General features: G+C 38.8%; 1 protein-coding gene across 2 annotated transcripts in view; it reads left to right on the top strand.

Annotated features, from left to right (window-relative positions):
• Positions 1-9763: 9763 nt before the first annotated feature.
• Positions 9764-27524, top strand: part of st6gal2a (ST6 beta-galactosamide alpha-2,6-sialyltranferase 2a) — a 76637-nt gene continuing 58876 nt past the window's right edge. For both annotated transcript variants that reach the window (XM_036139137.1, XM_036139138.1), the window contains exon 1: positions 9764-9988. The gene's annotated coding sequence lies outside the window, so the exon portion shown is untranslated. The remainder of the gene's footprint in view (positions 9989-27524) is intronic.

Raw genomic sequence — 27524 nt, 5'->3', positions numbered from 1 at the left:
GCTGAAAACATGTCACATTGCTGTAGGTTTAGGGAAAAGTAAAATAATCCTCAGAGTGGCGATAAGGTGGCAGCCTCTGTTTCAGCTGGTTTTAACAATTTAAATGGAAAATTTTCGTTTCTGAGATACAACGCTGTTACTGTACAATATCCAGAGGCGGACAGAGTACACAGCTTCATTACTTGAGTAAAAGTACAGATACCCCTTGCTAAATTTTACTCAAGTACAAGTAAAAGTACTGCAGTCAGATGTCTACTTAAGTAAAAGTACTGAAGTACTTGTTTTTAAAAGTACTTGAGTATCAAGAGTACATTTTCTAAATATTGCATTACTACTGCCACAGTGCTTACATTTATGTACAGAAATGTTCTACACGTCGAGTTATGAAAAATGTTAATGTTAATACCTTGGAGAATGTAAAAGGAATTGAAAGTAAAACCAAGTCATTTAATCTTTTTACCATGTTGCTTTATTTAACATTTCTCACAAGGCAGTAGCACAATGGCAACACTCTGACAAACCTCTGCTAGAGTTTGAATGGATTTTTTTGCACCCACATTTGAACCTGACTGTGTTAAACACACCGCATACTAAAGAACATCAAACCAAATGCTCGGCTTAATTTTTGTAGGCAGTGATGAAGTTCTGTTTGGGTAAACACAGCAAACACTTGAAGCGAAAACTATCATTCAATTGTTCCGAAAATAGAAATAGTCGGACGAGGTGGGGCCACGGGTTGACACATTCCCGGGATGGAACTGCTGCGTCTTCATCCATTGTTCGTCTCTTGTCTAATAAATCTGACCATGGAGTTGATTTCGGCGGAAAGCTGAATGTGATTGGTGATAGGCTTTCCCAATCAGTGGCGCCTTGCCGCCTGCACAAACCAATCACGTTTGAGAGGGAAACAACAAATTAAAGGTTTCCGAGATTTTTTTATTTTATTTTATTTTTGATTTTTTTTTTTTTTTTTTACTCACAGTTATGGATAGAAATGTAGCGGAGTAAAGAGTACAATATTTACCTCTCAGATGTACTTGAGTAAAGTCATGAGTACTCCCCAAAAATTATACTCGAGTAAAGTACAGATCCCTCAAAATTGTACTTAAGTACTGTACTCAAGTAAATGTACTCCGTTACTGTCCGGCTCTGACAATATCCTTCTAAACCTTCACAAGAGACTGTTTAGTTTGGAGCCGTTTTCTCGTCTGAAAAACAGGAGATTCAAGGGTTGTGCGCTCATTATTGATTTAGGTAAAAGAAATGTGAAAAGAAATATAAAGGAAGCATCTGAATGTGTTAAGAACGTCATGAAGTGCTGCTGAGATTGATGCAGACCCAAAGTGCAACAGGCGCAGTGCAGAGGCATAATGAGAGAACGGCTTTAATGAACACCTGAAACAAGAGCAACACACAGAAACCATGGAGAAAGTAACCGGGTGACCAACAGAAGAATCTAGTGAGGAAGAAACACAAACCAGGAACTTGAATACAACTGGGAAATAATCAACTGGATGAAAATCTAAATATGCACAACACACAGAAACAATATTTCTAGTTGAGACAATTGTTTTCCTTGGTGTGGACTTTGCTTATTGTAGCTATTGAGAACATGTTCATACAAAAAGATTCATATGACTGAAAATGAAGTCCAGGTATTATGACTTGAAAAGTATGAAGACAGAGACACTCCATTCCATGCCTAAAAGTGTTCGAAATACTCCGATTATAATAAATTTATTATATTTTTGACTGCAAGAAGAAATGTTTGAAAGAATTTTTTTTTTTTTTGACGCAGCAAAAAAAAAAAAAAGCAGCAAAAATAAAGAAATAAAAAAAACCATGGATGATAACACAGCCTTAAAACAGGAAGCAACAAATAAACATGCAAAGTGGACAGAGCAAAACAGTCCATCAATAAGAAAAGGGACAATAGTTTGATCAAATCAAGTAGAGGACCCGGTAATTCAGCCAAAACACATTTAAGCCAAAAGGTGTTGGATGGCAGACTGGAGCACACTTCAGGAACCACTAAAAGAGAAGATAATATTAGTGGCTGTGGGAAACTGGCTTGTTGAAAGATAGCAACCAACCTTCTCTGCATCCAGGAGGTGACACTGGATCTGATACGTGGGTTCAAGGGCTCCACTTGCTTTGTGCTTGACTGATACAGCATGAGCCTGAGACAGCTAGTGAGCACCACATTGGTGTGTCGGTAGTCCAAGGAACAGCTCAAGGTCATACAGGGAAAAACTGAGACAGGCAGAAGTACCAGAGGGCCAGGCAGGATGGCTAAGTCAGAGAACAGTCTGGGATTGGTTTCTTCAGCTATCACAAAAGCAGAGATATCAAACGGTTTGGCTGAGAGGCTTGGTTAGAGGACTTGCAGTAGGTTCAGCGTCTAGAATCAGAAAGCCAACAGGAGAGACTGACAAGGGCAAAGTAAACAGGCAGGAATCCACAGAACACTCTGGGTCAGTCACAGGAAGGCAATCAAGGAGCACTGAATGGCCTACTCACATGCAAGGCTTTTGAGAATCTGGCTGTTTGCAGGCAGAGAGAGTCGGGTATTTATAGAGCGGAGCACAGGTGCTCAACTCTCACTAATTAGTGGCAACAGGTGTGGCTGCTCAGAGCTAACGAGGCAGGCAGAGCAGAGCAAAACAACCATACAAAGTCTGCAACATTACTTAGTTTACTTTTTATTACTGACTATTTATGACCGGGACCACAGATTTTAGAGCTGTTAACTCTTCTTCCTGCACTTACTGTAATAATAGAGGAGACTTGATACAGAAATATTGCTGCTAAAGGGAAGTAAGGGAAGTTCAACGGAGAAGTTGCAACCTCTATTGTCAACGTTTTAAATCACATCAGCAAAACAGTGAACACTGCCTGCTATTTAAAGAATTAAGGAAGCATGCAATATGTTTTTTACACAGCACACACGTAAACAGTCAGTATCCATTAATGTGTAGGTGTGCATTAGTACGCAATAAATTCACTTTTAGGGTGTCATTAACGTGACATATGCTAACATCAAAACAATAGTCTGAACAAGGGCATGTCCCCTATAAAACGTTTTGCAGTTAATAATTAGGCATTAAAACAAAAATAGACGTGTTCCTTTTAAAAGTACAGCTATTAGTCTCTTGGGAATTAAGCCACATCTCAGTATAATATGTTCTAGCAGCCAGTTGCTAAAACCTTTGAGATTTACCAATTGTAAAACGCCCCTGGAGCTCTAACCTGATCCAGCGCTGGCAGCTCCATCTCTCAGGTCAGCCCAGACTGTCAGCTACCCATCTTCCAAAATACACTCATTTATAGTTCTAGTTTATCAAAGAATTTGTTTTAAAGTGATTTTTGGTGAAGCTATGAAAAGTAATGGTTCCCTTACTTTTCACAGCAACACAGAAGTTGTTCGGCTGGACAAAATAGCAAAAAGTTTAATAATGGCCCTTTTGTGAAACTGTAGACATTAACTAACATAGAGCTGTATCATTTTCATGTAAAGGTTTTTCATATTGTGAAAATCAGCTAAAACAGATGCTCTACGTTTGACTGGCTGGTTAGCTTCCACCAATAGGATGACATATTTCCTTTCAAACAAGTACACGGTGATAAGACGTTTTTCTACCATAGTTAAAGGAACAATTTTAGCCTATTATAACTTCACAGAACCTTACTTTTAAAAATACAAATGAAGCCTTTCAGGAAAAATAGCAGCCTGCTCTCTGACTTAACCTGAGCCCACTTTAGCCTCTGTGGGTTCTTCATTTCTCACCCCAGTTGTCTCCTCAACTACTGACCAAGTAAAAAACTATTCTTACATAACTGTGCATATCCTATTTCTTCCAAATGGCTTCTAGTTCAGGTTCAGCTCATTTTCCTGGTTTATATGGTAAAAGCTTGGTTTGCTTTCTTTCATTTGGGTTTGGCAATGTTCTTACTTTAATTGTGCTTTATACATGTTTGATTTTACGCACAATACTTTGTGGAGTACTATGGCTAACAAAGCTTTTAAAAAATAGTACAAATCCAAGTCTTGACATTTCTTAAGAGTAAGAATTGACTTTTGAAATCAGTTCACGTTGACGGTTACTGACAAAAACGCTTAAGGCAAGGCAAGGCAAGTTTATTTGTGTAGCACATTACGTAAAACGACACATCAAAGTGCTGTACATTAACAGAACATAAAAGAAAACATACAGAGGAAAGTGCATTGGAGTGGAATAGTTTCAGCAGGTTAAGATAAATTGGACTACGAACTTAATCTCATGAAGTTTTAGTTAACTACAACAGTTAGAATTGAACTCTAACATTCAAAGGCAACTCTGAACAATCTTGATTTAAAGGAACCATGGTTCAGCACTTTTACAGTGTTCTGTAAGTTTGTTCCAGATAAGTGGAGCATAGGAACGAAATGCTGCTTCTCCATGTTTGGTTATGGTTCTGGGTCTGCAGAGTAGATTTGAGCCAGAGGACCTGAGTGGTCTGGAGGGTTGATTCACAGCAAGTCTGTGATGTATTTTGGTGATCAGTCATTCACTGATTAATAAACTAACACAAGTATTTTAAAGTCTATTCTCTGAAATATAGGCAGCCAGTGTAAGGACTTTAAAACTTGAGTGATGTGCTCTACTTTTTTAGTCATATGGATCAGTTGCAGCTGTCTGATCGACTTTTTTGGCAGAGCTGTGTGAAGACACTATTGCAGTAATCAATTTGACAAAAGATAAACAAATGGATTAGCTTTTCAAGATCCTACTGTGACATTAGTCTGTTATTCCTGGAAAATTTCTTCAGATGATAGAAGGCCGACTTTGTTATTGTGTTTAGTTTGTAGCAGTTTTCACATCTGAAAACATAACAGATTCATAGGATTGTGTGTTTGTTGAAGATTTAGGCAAAATAAATGTGAAAAGAAATAAAACTAAAGCACCTGAATGTGTTGAGAATGCCATGAAGTGCTGAGGTTGACGCAGACTCAAAGTGCAACAGGAACAATGCCAATGCATAATGAGAGAACGGTTTTAATGAATACCCAAGCAACACACAGAAACCATGGAGAAAGTAACCGGGTGACCAACAGGACAATCCAACGAGGAAGAAACACAAACCAGGAACTTAAATACACCTGGGAAATAATCAACTGGACCTTGGGAGCGGGTCATTTGTTCCAGCCCCACAAAGAGGCTTGGCTCTGATCATTAAATTATAGGCATGAATAATTTCTCCAAATGTTATCATTTATGTGGAGAAAATGTAATATTTAAGTTAATAAAATCTTTGTATATATATATATATATATATATATATATATATATATATATATATATATATATATATATATATATATATATATATATATATATATATAATTGTTTTTTATCAGGACGCAGAGCTCCCCCACTCCAACACAAAAATGGTTTGCCATTAAGTGGAAGGAAAGTTAAGTAAATCACAGTAAAGGATTACAATGTATTTCGTACACAGGAATTGTGAATTAGCCAGAGTCATTTCACAGAATTAAAATATTCAGTAAAGAAATAAATTAGCAGAATTAACCCCACAATGGTAGAACCAAAGTTCCCCCTTGCCCACCACAGATAAGAGTCACAGTGCAGATGGAGGGGCTGCTGCCTGGTTGGAGAGTAGATAAATCACAGTCTGATCACCCATTTAATTTGAACAATCCTGCATTATGACCGACTAAAATGACTGCCTCTGATTGAGTGAACGTCGTACGTGTAAAGGCCTTTCTCAGAGAAGGCAAAGGAACTGTCATTAGATGCAGATGGCAGGGAATTCTCAGAGTATTTTTGACTTATTATACCTCCTACAATAGACGGGAAAAATTACAGGAACTGGATGATGAACAGCAGCTCAAAAATGCATTATTTTGCCTAACATGCTGGCTCTTCTCTTACAAACTTGAGAAAAGGTAAACTAGTGCACTAAACTACAGAGAACATAACCAACATATCCTACATTAAAAAAAAAACCAAGAATGCTTTGTGAGGGATTTCCAGAGCACAAAAGAAACTGTGGATACAAACGTGTTTGTGTTTGGTGCTGTCCCGGGCAAAGCTGTCAGCTGGCATTCTACAGCCTACACAATCGTGGGGAAGACCGACAGCTTAACAGTTGTCCAGTATACAGCAGACAGTCCTCAATGCCCTGCTCAAGCAAGATAAGCCATAAAAGTTCATTGCTAAATAAGCCGGCCATATGCTGTATCCAGACTAATAGGACATTAAATGGAGGGAAAATGTGGTAGAAAAAGGTACCGCAACATGAATTAAAGCCATTTCAAAGGTGCCTCAGATCTCTGTTCGTTGTATTGTAGGTCTCAGTACAATGGCTTTGTGAACATTGTATGTTGTGGTGTTGCTTTGCACTCTTTCTAGCATAAAATATATTCACACAGTAAAATATGTGATTAAAAGTTGGTCAGCCACATTGCTAGGCCTCCGTGCGTCTCTGCTAGCTAGCAGCTAATCGTAGAATGGATTTCCTGAACATAGGAGGGTCTCTTGAGAGAAAGAGTAACACGGTTCCATTCAGGGAATCTGTTCCACAGTTAGCAGCCAGCCAACTGAGCGGCCGGCAGAGACCCAGGAGACTTTTGAGCAGAAGACAGTAAAGCACAGACATGAAATGTCTGCGGGTTGAATCGGAAATTTCCGATCCGTACAGTACATCGGAACCGGATACCGCTACTGGATCGGATTGGCCCCATCCCTAGGCTGAAGTCAGTGCTTCAAAAGTCACCAAGCAGACCTAAGCTCTGCTTAAGTTATAGGGAAATGCTGCAAGTAAGAGGAAGTGGTATGTTTGGCTACTTCAACCACTAGAGTCGAAGAGAGCAATTAGACAAATGTGTGACATATTTCCTGTGAAAAAAATGTTCTAACTAGATGTTGTGTCAAGAACGAGCAACGATAACCTTCCCAGCAGGGCTACAAGAACAAAATGAGCAAGAACAAATTTCGTGCCTCTTGTGGAGTATGTTGCATCCTTTATCCAGGATATGGGCTAAAACTGTAACAGCCTCATGTTGGCTTGGAGCACATTCCCAAGCCAAATATTTACACTAAGGGTGTATTCACACCGGGAAAGTCCTTTAATCCGCTTGTTTAGTCTGAATCAAAAGAAGCCTTCATTATTTTCGTTTGGTGAGGCTTGCTGTCACGTTTTACTTTTTAAGTGAACTAAGTGAACTATAACTTGTGTTATGACTGGCGTCATCAACTTATGTAAATATGAGTGTGCAGGTGCCTGTCTCTGATTGGTTCCTAGACGACAATGGAGACGTCCAATTGTTGGCCTCTCGGAGGTGACGGATATAAAAGCTGCTGACACGGACTTCTTGCATCCATCCTCAGCTCATCTCAATCGGCCACACTGTTTAACACCAAGTAAAATTCTTGAGCTTGTAGGAGTGAGCTGCTGTTTCTGTTTCTTTAGTTTTATCATGTTTTTCTTAGTTAGGGGGGTAAGGTTTTGTCATTTGGTTTATTTACTTTCAATTAGGTAAGTTGGTTAATATTCAGATAGTTTCCTTTTGTTTGTTGTTTTCGGCATTAACTCTCTCTGAAGCCATATGCTCCACTTGTTGTAAAATCTCAATCAAAAGTATCTCTTTTTAAAATAAATAACATTATAAAATGTTCAACTTCATGTGTGTTGGCTGCTTGGGATCAGAAGAAGGATGGGATCCTTCATGGCCACCCCTAGACGGGTCGTAACATTTGTAAACAAAGCCACACGTTTAACAATCATTGCTCCCATGGGACAGAAATAGCTGATCCAAAATGCCGCAGCAGGAGTTCTGATAAAAATCAACAAGAGGGATCATATTTCTCCTCTTTTGGCTTCCCTTCATTGGCATCCTGTTATATTAAGAATATGATTTAAAATTCTTCTTTTAAGGTATAAAGCCCTTAATAATCAAGCTCCATCATATATCAGAGCTCTGATTACCCCGTATGTTCCTAACAGAGCACTTCGCTCTCAGACTGCAGGTCTGCTGGTGGTTCCTAGAGTCTCTAAAAGTAGAATGGGAGGCAGATCCTTTAGCTATCAGGCTCCTCTCCTGTGGAACCAACTCCCAGTTTTGGTCCGTGAGGCAGACACCCTGTCTACTTTTAAGACTAATCTTAAAACTTTCCTTTTTGACTAAGCTTATAGTTAGAGTGGCTCATGTTACCCTGAGCTACCTTTATAGTTATGCTTCTATAGGCTTAGGCTACTGGAGGACATCAGGGCCTATTTTTCTCACTCTGCTGAGTTTTCCAACTGTTCTCCAATTTGCATTGTGTGTTGTTATTTCAACTTTTAGTTTTCTGTCGTTTTTTTTCCCATAGTACACCTGGTCGTTCTGTTAACTGTGACATCATCCAGGGGCGTAAATCATCTACCATTATCATATAACATAGAAAGGATTCCTGGATCAATGTGTGCTTCTGTGCTTCTGTGTCTCTGCTCTGTCTTCTCTAACCCCCAGTCGGTCGAGGCAGATGACCGTTCATACTGGGCCTGGTTCTGCTGGAGGTTTTCCTTCCTGTTAAAGGGGAGTTTTCCTCTCCACTGTCGCTTCATGCTTGCTCAGTATGAGGGATTGCTGCAAAGCCATGGACAATGCAGACGACTGTCCACTGTGGCTCTACGCTCTTGCTAATGCTGCTTGTCAAGACTTGATACAATCTACTGGGTTTCCTAAAATAGGACATTTTTTGACCAATTTGTCTGTATAATTTGATTGGATTTGACTTTGTAAAGTGCCTTGAGATGACATGTGTTGTGAATTGGTGCTACATAAATAAAATTGAATTGAATTGAGAGAACTATATAACAATGCTCGTTGTGATACATTGCCAAGGGAACCAGCATCAAATCTCTTACTGTTACCAGTTGATGTTTGAGCCATCGCAATAATTTAGAACAGCCAAGCTATTTGACCGCATCGTCTTTTACAGGTGTCCTGTATCACTTTTTAATGGACACCCTGGAGCCAGTCACAATCAAGTTGTCACCCAGACCATGGTATAAATGGTATTAACTAATCTGTAAACACTTTTTGTTTTGCCAAATAGTGAGTCCAACCTGTTCAACTAGATTTAGATGTAGTTTAACAGATTAGATTAACAAATATAGAGTTAAATTATATAACTATATTTCATCTTGTCTTGCTTATATTAAACATTTCAGGCTAAGTTACTCCTTTGTACATACAAACCGGTCCATTTTTTTCTCTTGCTTGCCCTTTTAATTAATGCATAATAAACACTTCCGAATGAGTCATTAAGAGTTTACAGATTATTTAATAACATATCTATAAACTATTTATTGGCCATGTTCTTGTATAATAGCAAAAAAATCGTAATAGAGAACAGAGAAAATTGGACTTGGAAAAATATGACCCAAACAGAATATAAAATTACACAGTACCTGGAAAGACTAATTTAAATTTTTCTGCATTCCTATAGACTTCAAGAGCACAACAAAAAAGTATCTATGGGCAAAAAAAAAAAAAGTAGATTTTGCATGATGTCCCCTTCAAAATATCCCCTTTAAAGTGCTTGCTATGAGCAAAACAGACATGTAGGAAAACAGCACATTTCGGCATATATGCATTTTCATTTCCCCTTCCTCTCTGTGCTCCTTTTCCCTCCCTTTCAACCTATCTCGCTGCCTGTCTGATAGGGAAACCAAAAAATGTCTATCCCTGACTCCGCCTCTTTAAAAAAAAAAAAAAAAAAAAATCGGATGTGGATGCGAGAAAGAGAAAAAAGGGCAGCAACAATGTGACAGACAACACAGCCGCTCGGCTCAGAGTTGTAGAGGGTATAAGCTCGGTGAACGGAGGGAGGGCAGACGCGAGCCAAGCCGAGCCGCATGCTCGCTGTGCAACAAGGCGTACGGGAGCTAAATAATGAAGCGGCGGCCAGCAGCATCCAGACAGGACCGAGGCGGTGTTTAGGTGAGGCTTTGTTCGCTCTCCCTTTCATTGCCATGCAGATCTGCACGCTCAGGGCTTTTCTGCTGCTCCGGAGCGCTCTTTTTTTTTTCTCCCTCCCTCCTCGAGCATGTGTGCATGTGTGCATGCTCGAGGTTCGGGGAAAATAACAAATACATCCACCATCGGAGGGTTTTACTCTGATGGGTTTTGCAGCAGAAAAAAAAGGCGCTTTGCCGGATCTTCATTATTTACAATCACAGTAGGTTGATTTAAAGGCGTTTGTCTCATGGAGACAAATGCCCAAATCAACCCGGAGGCGTTATTGACACACAGAGAGTTCGCAGTTTTGCAGTTAGTGGCTGGCTGCCGCTCCTCTGTTCGGTCACAATAGATCATTGTTTTTTTTTTTTTTTTTTTCCTGCATAGTGGATAAACTGACTTCATTCATACCTCGTAGTGAAGCCCGGCCTGCCCACCTCTGTGGAACTTAAGGAGAGGCTGCTTGCTGTCCCATCTGTACTTGAATGTGACTAAACCCTGGTGTTATGTTGCCTGAATTGAGCAAAAAAAAAAAAAAAAAAGAAAAAAAAAAAGGAAATTAAACTCTGCTGTCTCATCCTTTTTTCCCCCCATTACCATTGTTTTCAGACACTAAAATGTCTGAATCATGTTAGTTCCTTTTGAAACCAGTAGGCTACTGAAAATCAAACAATTTATCTATTTAATCTGTTTTTAAACAGAAAATATTACATTGAAATGCATGGCATATTTTATTGTCTGTCGTCAAAAATTGATGAGCAGAAGTTTACATTTCCCCCTTTTTTTTTTTTTGCTAATATTGTGACACCCTCAATCTGTGCAAGCAAAGTAAAGTCGGGGTGACTTTGACTCAGTGGTTAGAGTAGTATTCTTGCAATCGGAAAGGTTATAGTTGCCCTTCTAGCTTCACCGTGTCACATGTTGATGTGCCCTTGGGCAGGGCATGTGACCCCAAGTTGCCTAGTGATCTGCGATTTCAGCGTATGAATGTGTGCCAGTCCGCCAGTGCGATCCGGTGAATGTGGCTACAGTGTAGAGTGCACTGCTCACCATCAACTTCGGTTGTGACGTCAAGTGTATACGGTAGAGCTGGTCATAGATTTAGTCGCCTGTCGAAGGAATATGTAAAATGGGAATAATTTCCATCCATCCCTGCCTGTGAATTTCAGTATTGGTATATCATTTTAAACATGGAAAGAAAAAAAATTGCATCAAACGGAAGCTCTCGCTTATCTGCTATGAGCAAAAAAAAAGAAAAAAAGACTGGTACACCACGCAGTACCAGAGTTGAAACAAGGGCAGACACATCATAAGGCAAGCCAAGTTTATTGCTATGGTACATATCAACAACAAGATAATTCAAAGTGCTTTACGTGATGAAAACACAAGTACATTGCAGAGGCTTAATAAAGGGAATTAAAGAAAAGTTGTACTACAGACTGAAACTGATGATTGCATAAGTTAATAGTTTTAATAGAACAGCCAAAAACTCTAAACCAATGGATTTTTAACCTTGATTTCAAAGAACTTAGGTTCTCAGCATTTTTGCAGTTTTATGAGAGTCTGTTCCAGATTAATGAGCCATGTTAACTAAAAGCTGCTTCTCTATGTTTGGTTCTGGTTCTGGGGATGCAGAGTAGAATTGAATCAAGTGGTCTGGAAGGTTGATACAATAACAACAAATCTTTCATGTATTTAGGTGTTAAGCCAGCTAGTCATATATAAACCAACAGGAGTATTGTAAAGCCCATTATCTGAGATGGAGTGAGCCAAGGACTTTAGAACCTGGGCAATGTTCTCTACATTCTTAGTTTTATTAAAGATATAGGCAGCAGTGTTCTGGATCAGCTGCAGCTGCCTGATTGACTTGTGAGGACACTTTCGCAGGGATCAATTCCTCTAAAGATAAATGCAACTGATGGGTTTTTCAAGATCCTGCTGGGACATTAGTCCTTTAATCCCTGAAATGTTCTTCAAGTCAAGGCAACGCAAATTTATTTCTATAGCACATTTCAGTACAAAGACAATGTAAAGTGCTTTACATGATTCTAATATAGGAAAATAAAAAACGAATAAAAGCAGTTGGAATAAAATGCAGGAAAAAAAGATCTATTATTTATTTATTATCTATAAATTATTATTATTATTATTATTAATAATAATAATAATAATAATAATACACAAAAAGAAAATTTTATTTCCTCGTCATCTGTTGTTTTTAACCAAAGAACCAAAAACACTTCTATTTTTGTCTTAATATTTTATATTTCAAAACAAAAACAAGTAAGCACTTTCCACTTTTCACTTCTGGTTTCTGATGAAAAAACCTTGTTACCAAAACATGCACAACTAGATCTAATCTAATCTAATCAACAAGAAGCCGATAGCATCTGTACTTTTTGGAGAACTAAACATGCAGGTGATATGTTTTTTCAACCCTTTTATAACATGATATAGAACAAAGGTGATCGTTTATGATCAGTTGCTTATAGTAGGAACTTGTGGGTTGATAGCCCGTGACTTGCCTAATATCAGTTTTCTCTCTGAGCAGCTTGAACTTACCTCAATGTCACTGGATTGAGAATTGAACTGAGAGTTGTAGCAGAATACGGCATACATGATTTTCAGGCGTTCACAATTATTCATTGGATAATATTTGAATCAGAGGTAGCAGGCAGCGTGTTGCATTTACTCCATCTGCAGAATAAACAGTGCAGTGCAGAACGACAGAAGCCTTTTTCCAGGTTATATTGACATTGAGTCAACAATTTTTTTTCTTTTGTTTGTGCACACAGCCACTGAATAATTGTGGGCGCTCAGGTTCTTAATGTTTCTGAAAGATTAAGAGGATGGCAAAATCTGAGTTTAGTGGACAGGGTATAAGTTGGAGAATTGTATAAAACTAAAGCAAAAAAATGTTCACGATTTTTCATTGTTAGAGAGTTTTTCTAAAAGCCGTGCTGATTTGGACATTATAAACTCAACGTGGGAAGAACAAGGTGGTTCAGTTGTTAGCGCAGAGGACCTGGGTGTGAATCCTGGCTGGGTTATATAAAACGCTGTCGCCGTGCGTGCACACTCCACACAGAAAAAGATAGCTGGACAAGACACAGACCAACGTTGCTTTTCATCTAAACTAAAAAGGTGAAAAGAATTCTGTTAATGTCTAAATGTGTTTGAAAGGTGATTGGAGTGGATCTAAAGGGCTGAATTTTTAACTCCTTAAATAAATGTAGCAACATTTGGACAGATCTGTAGCCCTTAAATAAGGCATGTTTTCAACATGTTTTTCTGACCTGATAAAGATGAAGCTCGGTCAACCTGAAACAACCATTAAAAAATGTTACTGGAGGGAAACTACCCAAAGACATGCATGTTAGGTTAATTTGGCCACTCTAAGCCTGCGAGGCACCAATTAGGTTTTGGATTTTTCAGTCACAGGTTTTTATATATTTGTCATTTTCAATTTCACTGATGGGATCTAACAACAATCTTTCTTTACAGAACCCCCCCCCCCCAAAAAAAAGACAAAAATCCAATTAATTGATAATAACTGATTATAGCTCACTAACCTTCTCTACTACACATAAACATATAGAAATGCAGCATATAACAGTATATTTTCTTTTATACTTTGCTGTAACATGTTTAGATTCCTGTGGTCTGGAACATTTTAACCATCTGTTAAAGGCATACTGTGCAAATTTTTTCAGTTAATTAATGTGCTCCATACCGTTTTGGATGATTAAATGAGTCATTTCAGGTCGAACAAAGGTTTTCTCAGCCGCCCTGGTGGTCTGTGGGGGAAATACCGCACTTGCAATTGCAAGAGCTCACGGCCCGCACACACAGGCTCAGAAGTCTCGTGCAAGACCGCGAGAGTCGGTCTTGCTTTACGGTGAGAACTCCATGTGTTTTTGCCCTGCCATTCACTATATGCACGCACGAAAGCAACAACAAAGAACCGCGTGTTAACGTCAAATAAACATGCAAGCATATCGAGTTTTTTTATTATTATTATTATTTTTTTTTTTTTATGTTGGCGAGGCAGTAGCGTGAGTTTGGCGAGGCGGCCGCCTCGCCAAGATAGCGCTGCGGGAAACCCTGATGTTCATACTTTCACTGTGTTAGTCATTGTTTGTACTGCCGTTTTTTAGACTTTTCGTTGCGTTCGTCTGTCTGCTAAGCTCAAAACAACCGCGCCTGGCTTGACGGAGAAACCAGAACAGCTGAGCATCTTTATGACAGTGCACTTTTACTTTCGCCCTCTGGGGGGAGCCTCGCTGGAAAATCAACCCCGGTTGCATAGTATACCTTTAAAACGTAGCAGTTTGAACTGCAAACCTTGCCTGGGAAAAGAAAATGGTTTCCTGGCAAAATGCGTCGTACCCCACAATAGCTTCCTCTGACTCATTTTTACACCCTTCATGAACAGTGAAAATGGCCAGGAGTAATAACTTCCACACTTAAGAGTATCATCAGTGTTGATTTGTGATGCTTGGTTTGGGGAGTTCACTGAAAAGAAAAAAAAATCATTTTTAGTTTCCCATCAACGATCAGGGCAGGACAAGCATAAAATCAATCGATGTCGGTCAACATCCTGTGCAACGCTATTCTAAATGTTCTTAGGCGTGTGGGTGTGTGTGTGCATCAATCTTTGTCAGAGGTGTGGACTGGCCAACTGGCCAGGGTGTTCCTCACCTCCTGCCATTGAATGTTGCCGATAGGCACCCGCAATAGGCAGAACAAATTGAAAAAACCCAGTGTATTCCTGTCACATGCTGGAGAGTTTGCAATTTAACTCGCTGTCAAAAAGACTTCTGCCTTACAGGTCGTTTCTTTAATTCTGCGGGTAGACTTATGCAATGATTGTGTGTAGGTATCGTTAGTAGTTGGGGTTAGGACCTTAGCTATGTCCCCATTGCTAATAGAATCTCAGAAGGGAGGCTGTTGAGACAGGAAATTGTTGCACAGCCATAAAACCAACGTCTTGCTCTCCGGAGCCGTTTGAACAGAGTCTGGCAGGCTTTCACGCAGCATCCCTTGTGCATGAAACGATGGACTGATTCATAGTCTTACCTGATTCTCCATGTTGAGGCTCTGCTGGCCCGTCTCTACGGCGAGTACTCATAAGCACCTCACCCGAAGGCACTTCAAACATACCAAAATATCCGTTTTATACCCCGGCACTGAACTGTGTAATTACTTGCGCTTGGTCTCTGAGATCTCTTTGTCTCTGCAGCTGGGAATGTATTGTGTGAAATGAGATGCGCTCCCTCTGTGTCTGCAAATCGAAGACAGCAGAGTACAGGTGTGCTGGAGATCTGTTTTCTGGGTGCTCACTGACAACAATGGAGCCTTATTCCACAGTGCCAAACCACATTAAAGCAAATCCTCTTTCCCTACAATGTTCTTTTCTTGGTAAATATTTATTTTATTCACGATTTAGTTTAATCGTGATTAAAATCATCATTTTATTACATTTTTGTCTTAGTTTTGCAGGTTTGGATTGTTACACACAATGAGGAGAAAGGATTCTTTTGTCTTTAGGGCTGCAAGGAAGAGCTTTTGACAACTTTCATGTGTGCAGTGTTGTAGAGTATGTAGAGAAAAAGAGAGCTCAACCAATAATCACAGACTAAACATATTATCTTGAAAAGAGTTTTTGTTTGAAAGACTGAACCATATCTCATCCAAAGTCGTATATTTTACACATAAATCTACTACTGCACATAGAGCCCTTCACATTAATTTTGCCTCGGCTAAAGATAGCCAAACAAGGCATATAAACTCGTACACTTCTGCTTTGTTTGCTGTTTTGTTGTTCAGTAAACACGGAAGTATATTGTTTTTCTGTTGTTTTTTTTTTTCATTTAATTGAATTCTTTGTGTGAAATTTGAGCACTCTGCGCATGTCAGCGGTTCGATTCTGAATAAAGCCAGGTGCATAAAAACGCACATTGTGATCGGATTAATTGATTATGAGCCCATATAAACTGTACAATCCGATTATTATTTTGTTTTGTTTTTGAGTCCAAATACATTTTAATCCGATCGTAAAATTCTGTGCATGTAATCATGACTAATTGTGGCAAATCTAGTTAGTATTCTGTGGCTTCCTGTTTGGCGGGGGATATAAATATTTTGTGACAAAGGGGCCCATTTTCTTTATCCACTCTTGAAAATGAGAAAGACAAGAGAAAAGGCCATTTAAGTGAGGCGGGTGACTTTTGACGTCTATTAGTCAAGAAATGGCTACAAATAAACAACCACTAGCTTAAGCTTGCACATATCCACAGTCAGGTTAGGTTAAAGGGAGTCTTTGTAAGGTTGGACTTTCTGTTCAAGTTGCCAAATGACAAAGCGCGCTAAAAAGGGGAAGTGATGAAATGGATGATCCGTGTGAGTTATGGTGACCCGGTAGTAGGGCTTTACCTCTCATTAGCATCAAATGAACATGAGTCCTGCTCAGCTATGCAGTTACACTTCCTCATGTAACAGTTGTGGTCTGATTTATTTACTTTTAGAGCGGTATTTGATTTAGATTGATTTTGATTGTACGCAGTGATGGATTTACAGCCAAAAAGACAGAATTTTTCAAGCGCCATTTTTATGATCATCACAGTAAGTGCTACAAAATATTGTGATCGTAATTTAAGTCCCCGTCGATGCTTCCTCAGTAGCATGTCTGTGTGTAAAATAAAGATCACTACAAAGGCAGCTAACCTATCTAATTATCTCCATCCATAATTTAGAAAAAGATTAACAGAAAATGCTTAATAATCTTTATATCAGTTTTTTGTTTGACTATTATCAAATTAAACCATTTTAAGGTCATTTACTACTGTGTATGTCCTTAAAAAGAAATGTCTCTAACTTTTGTGCAAGCATACATTTGGTAAAAATGTGCATCAATCATTTTACTTATGGTGTTTTTAAGTTGAAGCTGTTGTGAGCTCTCAGTTTTGATGCATTCAAAATTAAAGCTGATAAAGAGAAACCAAGCCAGTTCAAGTGTCTGGTTGGTTGATGGGTCTGTTTCTTAATGCTGGTAACAAAGACTGGAGTAAGACTTCAACCTTGATTTTTATGTATTTATGTTTAAAGAGGATTTTGGCTGATTCTGATGGTGTCAAATAGCCGTGCGATACTTCTGACACTAGGTTTTGCACCAAAATGTCTCCGTTATTTAAGTTATAATTATATTAAATGGTGTAGCACTATAACGTCTGCAACAGTAAAGAAAACCTTTTATTTATACTCTCTGCTTTTGTAATTTTTTTTGTTTCATTGTAATATCATGAGTGTGATATTTCTGCTCAAGGTTATCATACAGTCAAAATCTCATAAAAGCTCATTCGTAGCGGCAATGAAGGGACTCTGAAAAAGGTTTTACTCCTCAAGGTTTGATTGCCCTTTACAGCTGCAAGGCCACCGTTTGTCAAAGCTTGATGAACTTTACTCCATCGTTTCCTCTCTGTTTTGTTCATTTTATTTTATAACCAAGGAGCTCTGTACTACTACTACTACTACTACTACTACTACTACTACTAATAATAATAATAATAATACATTTAATTTTTACTGCACTTTCCATCAAAAGATCTCCAAGTGCTACAGGTAAAAAAGAAAAAAAGCATAAAAAATTAAAAAAGCTATTTTAGAGGAGAGAAAAAAAAAACATTTAAAGGGACCAAAAGCTTTGCTAAAAAAAAAATGTTTTAAGGCCTTTTTTAAAACACTCAGTGGATTGAGGTGCCCTCAAGGTGTCAGGGTGGGCATTCCACAGATGCGGGGCAGCAGCACAAAATGCCCCATCTCCCATTGTCCTGAGTCTGGTTCTGGGAATGTGGAGGATGTTTGAGTGAGTGGAGCAATGGGACCGGGTTGTCTTCTGTGGGTTGATAAATTCTTTGAGGTAGGCAGGGGCATGTCCATGGATGCATTGATGTGTGAGGAGGGAAACCTTCTACTCAAATGCATGCAAATGCATCATTATTTCTCTTTCTTTTAAGACGAATTCCATCACACTTGAATAATAAGCGCATCCTATTCCGAGCTAAGACGACTATGGTGGGCCATCTAATAATGTGGCAGCATGCAGCTCATCCTGTTGTGAATGGGTTCTGTAAATACAACAAGGAATATTGCTGTTGCGGTTTACAATGAAAAGCACTGGGGTACTCATTGTGATATCATGCCCCCATATTCAGTAGCCATCAGATTAGTTTAAAGCATTGTGTATGTGTCTGGGAAAAGGCCTGTTTTTGAGTTTTTTGTCTGTTTACGCAGCAATAACGGCGTACCTTTATTGATTTCACACCTCACAAGATCATCCTGCTTAAAATTCAGGTCTATGAGTTGTGTCAGTCTGAGCTATTTTAAATCGGATGATGTAAAAAGAACAACAAAAAAAAAATCTGTGTCAGAGAATCATTGTCTATCCTTCAGTAATATGTTTAGGGAATCAACCATACAAAAAAACAAAAAAAACTAACTTAACTTTTTGGAACTTAAAACATATTGCAATTTTAATTTATGTGCTTGACTTGGAGACTGTCTGTATGGTTTAATCCTTTTGTTCTTTAAGTGCCTTGAGCCAACGTGTTGTGAATTGGCACTATATTAATTGAGTGAATCTAACGTCAACCTAGATCACAATAGGGCTGCTTCTATGTTGCAGCATTTTGTAAAATAGTTTTTTTTTTTGCTTACAAAATCCCTAATGTAAATACAATAGAAATGTTACTGTTCTGTTTTGACAACATATCAGAATTAATATATCAGAAGGGGGTGGCTGAGCTTGTTACAAAGATTGATTTTGAAATACCTCAGTAACTTTATCGATGGCAGTGATCTCTTATCTTAGTGAATTGCTTGAAGTCCATGGCCTCAGAATATGATGATTCAGCATGGCTTTACCGAGTACACACCTGTTACAAAACAATGTTTAGTTTGGCAATGAATGACTATAATTAAGTCTTAAATGGCACCATTAACAAGTTATGTCTAATGATGTGGGACTAGTTGTCAAACCGCTCTGTTTCCATTGGAAAATGTGTTATAAATACCTGCCTGGTGGGGCGTAGTATCATAGGAAAAAAAATGGTGTGAATTCATGCATTGCCATGCTCGTGTATACAGAATAAACCCAAATAACCTCTCTCCAAATATAAGAATTTATTAACAAAATGCTTTAACTTCCAGTTATAATAATTTAGTCAACAAACGTTTTAACTAGGATAGTAAAATCAACTAAACGACTTAATCCAAATGAAAGGAATAAGGAATAATAATAATAATAATAATAATAATAATAATAATAATAATAATAATAATAATAATAAAACCTATGTAATAAAAAAGCAAAAAGGAACAAATAAGAATAAAATTGAAACCATTAACCAATAAATTGGTGCAGTGATATCACAGTTTAGTGTGATTGTTTGTTTAAGAACCGAGGTTTGTTTTGTGGACTGGAATGAGGCAGAATTAGCCTTAAAAGCAACAAAGAACAACAGTTTCTGTGTTCAAACATACAGTTCACAAGGCAAAGCAGAAAGGCAAAACATTATTTTATAAAACATAATGTTTTTTAAATGATTATTAATTACGAATCAATAACCTTATGGAAAATTAATCACAGTGACTGACTACCAAGATTTGCGGTGAAAAACATTTATGGATTCACAAAATGGCAAACAAACAGTTGGACGGTGGAATGATGTCACGTTCAGGATTGGCAGTTCAGTTAACAGTAAAGAAATGTATCTTTTGTCTAGACAAAGACGAGATGAGATAAGTGCCCGCGGTGTTCTATGGCTGATCACGACTCAAACTTAACGAGCTGTGTGGAAAACACAGCAGAATTACTGGTGGTTAGCATCCAAGCATCAGCAGAGCATTAGTTTTAATTGGTGGGACAATGAAGACACCATTCAGCACCACGCAGACATATTTTATGCAGCTTAGAGAGAGGAGATGAAGTAAAAAAAAAACATACACAGAACCGAATAAGCTCACGATGCAGGTGTGAAATCACTCTTTACCCTTCATCGATTAGGGCCCATTTTGTGGACGCTAACTTTTTCTCATCTGGAGACAGACGAGAACTTATATGATAACGGCATAATAACGCAAGTATATTCTCACAGCCGAGACCCTCTTCTCGGGGAGGTCTCAGTCCGCTTCGCAACGCACTCTGCTGCGGTTCACTTCTGTTGTGTTTACGAAACGGCCTAGACCCGACCCGGCTTCAGTAAACGTCACTCACTTTGGACTTAATGAGCCATCATAGCAGTAACGTAGTACTCAAATCATACCTGCAATTATTGCAGCTTCCAGTTCGCTGTGGGACTTTTTCATCTCGCAGTACAGCATTCTCAGATGCCTTACCAAAATTAGAAATAACGCGTCTCGAAACATGTGTTGAATGAGCTGCTCCTGCCACGCAGTGATTTAGCAGCTGTAATAACAGCACAAATATACACAACAGACATGATGCACACAAGATTTCCATGGTAGTTTCTCCTCCATTTCCGGGTGTGTGCTACGTCCCGCCCTGGGCATTTCTGAGCAATGACAGCCACACGTGTGTCTTTATTTACAAGTTATAGTTCACTTACAAAAAGCGCAATGTGAAAGAAAACTGCACCAAAAAAAAAAAAAAAAAAAGTCTGCTTTTGGTCCGGAGCAAAACAGCAGAACCAAATGACTTTCCCAGTTTGAATACACCCTGATTTTTTTTAGGTACATTCACCAGATACACAAACAGCAGAACATACTTATTTTGGATCTGAGGTTTGTTCAAGGAGGGAGTCTTTTACTCAGCCAACGAGATCAAGACATTTATGGGTGTGTGTGTGTGTGTGTGTCCCCTATGCAGCCTGTGGAGAGCTGTGGGTAAAGAAGAGGAAAAACCTTGCTCATGCTTTTATACTTCTATGACATCGTTGGGATTCCAGCTGGGACTCCTGCTTCCTGGGAGCTGTCATGAAAACCCGTTAACACTGTGCATTCTGGGAGACAGAGTTTTCGCCGGTGTCTTTTTGTGTAGTTCAGTCCATGTTTCAACCCATGGCTGCTCCCTAACACATGTCGCGCTCCTTTCGGTTGATCCTAGAACGCTGCTATAGTTTTACTGCTGACTGTAGTTAGAGGTAGAGTTTCACTTTCTTTCGTCTCTGACTACACGTACACCGACTGTGCCGGACTCTGCGGGCACCGAGGGAAACCGGAGGTGTAATTTTAGAGGCGCTCTAAAACCGACGAGGCCAGCAGTTATCTGAGCTCCGTCTTCAAAAGGTTGGGCGCCCGAATCATCAGGACCAGCTGTGCCCGCTTACTTCTCACAGAGTGTGCAGGCTATTAGATGACATGAGAAACAAATGCATATCTATTGCAATTAGCTCTTCACACAAGATGGTAAAAATCTTTTAAAGGACAGATTGGCAAGCCTCGCGGTCCAATCCTGGTGTTGTGTCTTCCTCAGAATGGGACAAAGGATGTTTCAGCAGCTCATTAAAGCATGGCTTTTATAGTTCCCCTGCAAACCACTGAGCGGCTGTTAATCCCAGCCTGTGTGCAAAAGTAAGTGTCCAAAGTTCAGACGGATTATGAAGAGGTTAAGCTTTCTGAAAATGGGTGTGGAGCTGCAGCTTATCGGTCTTGTTCTTTGGACACTTGGCATTATTATTTTTTTTAACAAATGCAGCAGCCCACATGTGAAACGCTGATGTGAACGAGTCCTGTCAGCATGCCTTTTAGGCAGTGGCATGCACGTTAACCTGAACAAGTGACACGTGTTTTTTTTCTATTGAACACAAATTCAATAGGAAAGAGAAAATAGACTAATTGTCCTTTTAAACTTTTAAATCCCCAGAGACAAAAGACCAGAAACCACCCTTAAGTACACGTCTCCACCTTTTTCCATTCAAAACAGGTTTCAACTTGGTGAACTGAAATTTTTTAAAATGTTCTCAAGCTGCTCTGAGCTAATCCTGATTTTTTTTTTTGCTGACGAATTGGGCCTCACGACAGAAACGACCATATTTAAACAAAAGGTTTTGCTTTGGCTGGTCATAAATAGTAAAGAAACAGGACTTGGATCGCACCTTTGTAGTATTTTTGAACACTCAAAGCACTCTTACAAAACAAGTCACATTCATCGATCTGCGAGCAGACATATTCATATGAACGTCAGCGGGCAGCCCTCTAGGTTCAGTGTCCTTTCCTCCCTGATGTAGGTTTGTGGCATTAAACCCACTTTAATTTCCTAGATGACCATGTTTTCTCCCATAACGTGTCCTTTTCGGAACCTTCCACGTGCGACCCGAGTGGCGCTCATGAAAGCGTGTTTGTTTTTAGGAGTAAATGTGTGGTGGAATGTAACCATAGAAGGAACATTTGACGCAAAGTGTTACTCTTAAAGATATATCATTGAATAAAAATGCAATCCCCCTTGAATTCCTCTTCATATTACAGACATAGCATATCATACTATGATAAGTAGTATCATATTATGGTATGTTTGCCCTGCCCCCCTGGCAAACACATGGACTAAATGAAAAATTCAGTTGGAAAATGAAGCAGAGCCACTCAGCCCCTTATTTAGGCACGTCTGTTTTAAGGCTACATTTAGCAATTTTATATCCATCCAAGTTCACCAACAAGCTTCCCAACAAATTAACTAGTGAAAAATCATGTTATCATTTTAGCAAAACAACACAAACGGACGACATCCTACGCAATTGCTTCTTGGACACTACTATTTTGTGATGGGGTTTTATTTGTCTAAGATGTGCTTTGGCAAAACGATGACTCAACATTTCCCCAAACCATGACTTCAATATTAAGTACTGTTTTGTATTCATTAGGCGTATCACTTCAATTATCGAGACTTCTTTTATGGCACGAACATCTATTAAATCTGCATGCGACCCGTTCCTGCGTCACACTACCTTTTAAATCGTGTTAATTTAAAGCCCTTTTTTTTCACTGTAATTAAACTATGTTTCGCCACCGTCTGTAAAAAAAATCCCCATCCCACTAATGTACGTACATCTGCCTGGTGTTATGTCAGTCCATCTTATACTACACAAATTGATCTTCAGCTCACAAAGGATTGATATTTTTGAAAATATTCTGCAGCATCAGTATCGCAGTTCAGAGATGTCAGTCATATATTCTAGACGTTTGCTTCACTGATAAGGCAATTGTGTAAATCCAATCAGACCAATACTTAATCTTGTGCTACCGTGTGCAGACACTGGTGATGATTCACTCACCTCGGCATGCCAAGTATTTGGGGTGAAGCACACAACAGGGAAGTCTGACCTATTTTCTAAATTTGTCCTCTTGGGAGCACTTGCTACCGTGAACGTTCTGTCACAAATGGTCAAGCAGTTATTTAGTGACTTTAAAGAGATAGAAAAAAGGCTTGGTTATGCAGCAGGAAAAAAATAACGTAGCCAGTTACGTAGTATCAACCTAAAAAGTATTTAAGTGATAATTAGGCAAACATTTATATTTAGCGGCAGTCGGAGTAAATATTTTTTAGAAGTTATACAATTTTGTTAGACCGTGTCTTTATTTGGATATAATGAATAGTATTTTTACCCAAGGTCTTCATAGCACTGGCCCATGCCTATCTGTATGTTATCTTCCTCCCAGCTGTATTTGGCAGCCATAAAACGAGGTTCTGGCCTGAATTACCTTCATAGGACCCCGGCTTTGACAGCATGTGTTAAAGACGGCCCTGTTTAGCAAAGAAAGCTTGTCATTAAGAACCACTGGCCCTGTATGAGTTATCCCAAGTTGCGCTTAGGTCACCCGATGATTCAACTCTTCCCAGAACCATGTCTTTGCTGGATGTCTCTACTTGTTAAAGGCTGGGCTTTAATTACCCATGATTGAGTCAGTTCCCGTTTAACTTGGCAGCTACAGTACTTGATTTATTATTTTTTTTTTACACTCAACCACCGCTGCATGTCTAGACGTTTGATTTTTGGGTGTGTTTTGCGAGTTGATCAAATCAAAGTTCGTTTCCTCTTCGCACGTGAAAATGCTGCACATGTAGTGGCAACGTGCATGAACATGTTGTGTGGTGCCCAGATAAAACCAGCCTGCACAGCGGTGCAGCGACCTTGTCCAGGTGTTATTTCTCTGTTATCGGTCCCTGACTCCTCTCAGCAGAACCCAGTGTGTTCATCTGCTGAAGGGGCTGCTTGGAGAGTTGTTTTGTCTCTGCAAAAAAATGGGTGCTTTTTTTTTTATCACAGATGGACTGTGATGTGTGTGTGTGTGTGTGTGTGTGTACTTGCACTTGCAGCTGAGTGAGAACATATTTTTGGTATTTTACAACCAAAGTGAGAACTTTGATTTTCTAGTCTAGGGGTTTAGATTTAGGACTACGGTATTAATTAGATTTAGGTTAAGGTTGGGTATATACTGGTAATAGTTAGGTTTAGGGTCAGAGTTAGACCATAGAAAGGGTTGAAAAGTAATAGAAGTCAAGGCACAGTCCTCAGTAAGTATTTAGAACAAGGGTGTGTGTGTGTGTGTGTGTGTGTGTGTGTGTGTGTGTGTGTGTGTGTGTGTGTGTGTGTCTGACTGCATCTAACAGATTTCTTCCTACCTGCACTCCTGGCCATCATTGGGTTTAGTTGGTCCTTCAGATCAAGATTAATGAGCTTCTAAGCACGACTTTGCAAAAATAGACATTTTTTGCTCTACTGATGTAATCACTCCTGAAGCTGAAGGAGGATAGAGAGGACAGGACAGACCTAATCTGCCTCAGTGGAGTCGGTCCTTAATGGAGTTGCTCCTTTCTGCTCTGACCTTGCAGGGCCTGTTTTTACAGCCGCACGAGGTTGTCTCCCCGAAGTTTGATCTCTTTACCTCCATGAGAGAGAGAGCAAGGGTTGGCAACATTTTGTTTCCAGATTTCTCTTTTAAGCTTTTCACAGAAATTTGCAAAATTTTTTTTTTTTGTATTTGCCTTTATATTTAGGATAACAAGGCTGGGGCTTTGGAGAATTTCATTATTCAAATTTTCCATTGATTAATTCACTTATTAGGTGTTGGATATGCAAGTATGAGTTAGAAAACTTTTTATGCATGAGGCAAATTATTACTGCAAAAACCAAAAATGCATATTCCAAGCTATGCCTCAACCCCCCTCCACAATGAATGCATGTTCTTCGTTTGACCAGCAATTGGAGAGATTTTGCTTTCAAAGCTAATGCCAAGTGTTCCAAAAAATAAAAAAAAATTAAAACAAAGCAACTGGACTAGCTTTGTTTTTAACTTTTTAATCAGTGATAAGATGAAGATAAGATAAAAAGATAACACACTGAACTGAGATAAAGAAATCAACCACAAGGACTGTCACAAGGAGTAAACTAATGAGGCAAGACCTGTTAGAACATAATAAAATAGGGAAATGAAGAAATCACAAGCACAATAGAAACCTAAAACCTAACACCCAAGGATCCTCACACCTTCATATCTGGATCCATTTAAAGTGTTTTTAGATGTGCAGGCCTGCGTTAGCAAGACAAGGAACGAAGTTAAAGCAGTTTTAGCATTTTTAGCAGAGCATCTGTAGAAAGGTTTTTCTTTGTCTCACTGACAAAGTAACTGCTGTTCTTACGGATCTTTCTACAGGAGGAGAAGCTACGCAATTTATTTTCACACTAAACGGCTGTTTGAAGCAAGGTTAAAAACAAGCAACTGCTCCTTGGTTTAAAATTACCAAAGAACACAAAGGATGTAACATAAAACAAGTCCAAAGCAATTTACAAAGCCTTCTGTAGGGAAACCAAATAATCTATACTAAGCTCTTATGCTAAACAATTTAGTTTATGCAGTAGACAGATTTAAAAAGTTTGTTTCCTCCTAAGTTTCTCGAAATTATTGATCTTTTGTTCCAGTTCTTTCCCTTATTTTTAGTCTGCATCCATTTCCCAATACTCAGAGGATGAATATATGCTGCTTTTTAAACTATCCCAGTAAAACAATGAGCACAATGCCTAATTTGATCTACAAAACTTGAAAGACATCCTGTCAGTGATTTTTGTAATCATAGAACTTTATGGGTGGTGTTCACCATGATTGTGGAGGTGCATTTACTGAATGTCGTAGTTTTAAGCTGAATCTGGAAAAAGATATTTAGGTCAAAAAGTTTTTGTTAATCCACAGGCTAGCACACGAAACATGGTCAGTCCTCCTTTCTCCACATTGCATCATACTTTATCTCACAACTCATTGTGGTGCTAACTTTACAGTTGGTGCAGTATTTCAGTCTCACTTCTCTTATTCCTCATATGCACACGTGCTGGAAAGCTGCATATGCCACAGAGAGAACATGGTGGAGTTCACAGTGGTGAGGATGAAGCATTACTGAATAAATGTCCTTGGTGTCTGATTAGTTCACTCTGACAACTTTGCGAGAGGATAATAAGTCAGTATCTGTGCTTGTGTCAGTCTTTTAAGGTCATTTTGAAAGGACGTAATTAGATGAAGTTGATTTAAATTGAAAAAGAAACTAACCATTCTCCCAATGACTTGTGTTAAATTGAACTCACATCACAAATAATAATAATCATCTGTTTGAAACTCTAAGAAAAGTAAGAAAAGTATCAATTAATACTTTCTCATATAAAAAAATATTAGACTGTTCCTAACTGCATTAAATTCCCCAAACATATATATTTTTTTCAGTTTTGTGCATGTCTTTTTTTTAGGGTTTAATCTCCAATCATGATTTCCTACCTTGTGTTTTTTGTTTTATTGCCAGTGTGTCCTGTTCTTTTGCAAAGCCACCTTCAGATGATGCAGCAGGGGTTAGGAAGCATTCAGTGAAGGTCAGAACTTTACATACGGCCAGCGTATTCATTCATATATTGCTTTTGGGCTCCTGAAGATCTATTAAAGCTATTCTTTTTCCAGGTATGAATAACTATACAACAAACAACTCCTACGATTTGTAAAACACAAGTTGGGTGCTGAAATGTATTGTATATTTTATCCAGACAGAATAAGAATTATACATGCAGACACTAAAATATGTATGCACAGTCCTACTAATTAAGAAGTTATTGACTTTTTTTTATCAAGGCTAGCGAGTTGGAAAGAAACCGCATGCTTTTTGTGACCATCACAAAGCTCTTGACACATTTCTGGCTGGATAATGAACCACTTTTCTCACCAACTAGTTTTTTTAACCAGTTAGTTTTCACATCCATAAATGCTCAGTGCTGTTGAGGTGGGGACCATTCTGTAAGCTTAATGTCAGCCTGCCTCATCCATTTAAAAACTAATTTTAATGTGCTTTTTAAAGTCATTCTGCTATTGTAAAAGCCCATTTGTGTCCAAATATTAATCAAGCAGCTGTTCACTTGAGGTATGGTTAAAGAAACCGAAGGTAGTCCTCCATTATTCCAGTCCATTTATGCAATGCATCAGTACTTCTGGCAGTAAAACACACTCTCATTATGATGCTGCCACCAATTAGTAA

Source organism: Fundulus heteroclitus, chromosome 7, assembly GCF_011125445.2.
Source record: "Fundulus heteroclitus isolate FHET01 chromosome 7, MU-UCD_Fhet_4.1, whole genome shotgun sequence".
NCBI classification, from domain to species: domain Eukaryota; kingdom Metazoa; phylum Chordata; class Actinopteri; order Cyprinodontiformes; family Fundulidae; genus Fundulus; species Fundulus heteroclitus.
The sequence above is the reverse complement of the archived record's forward strand: the minus strand, read 5'-3'. Positions and strand labels throughout refer to the sequence as shown.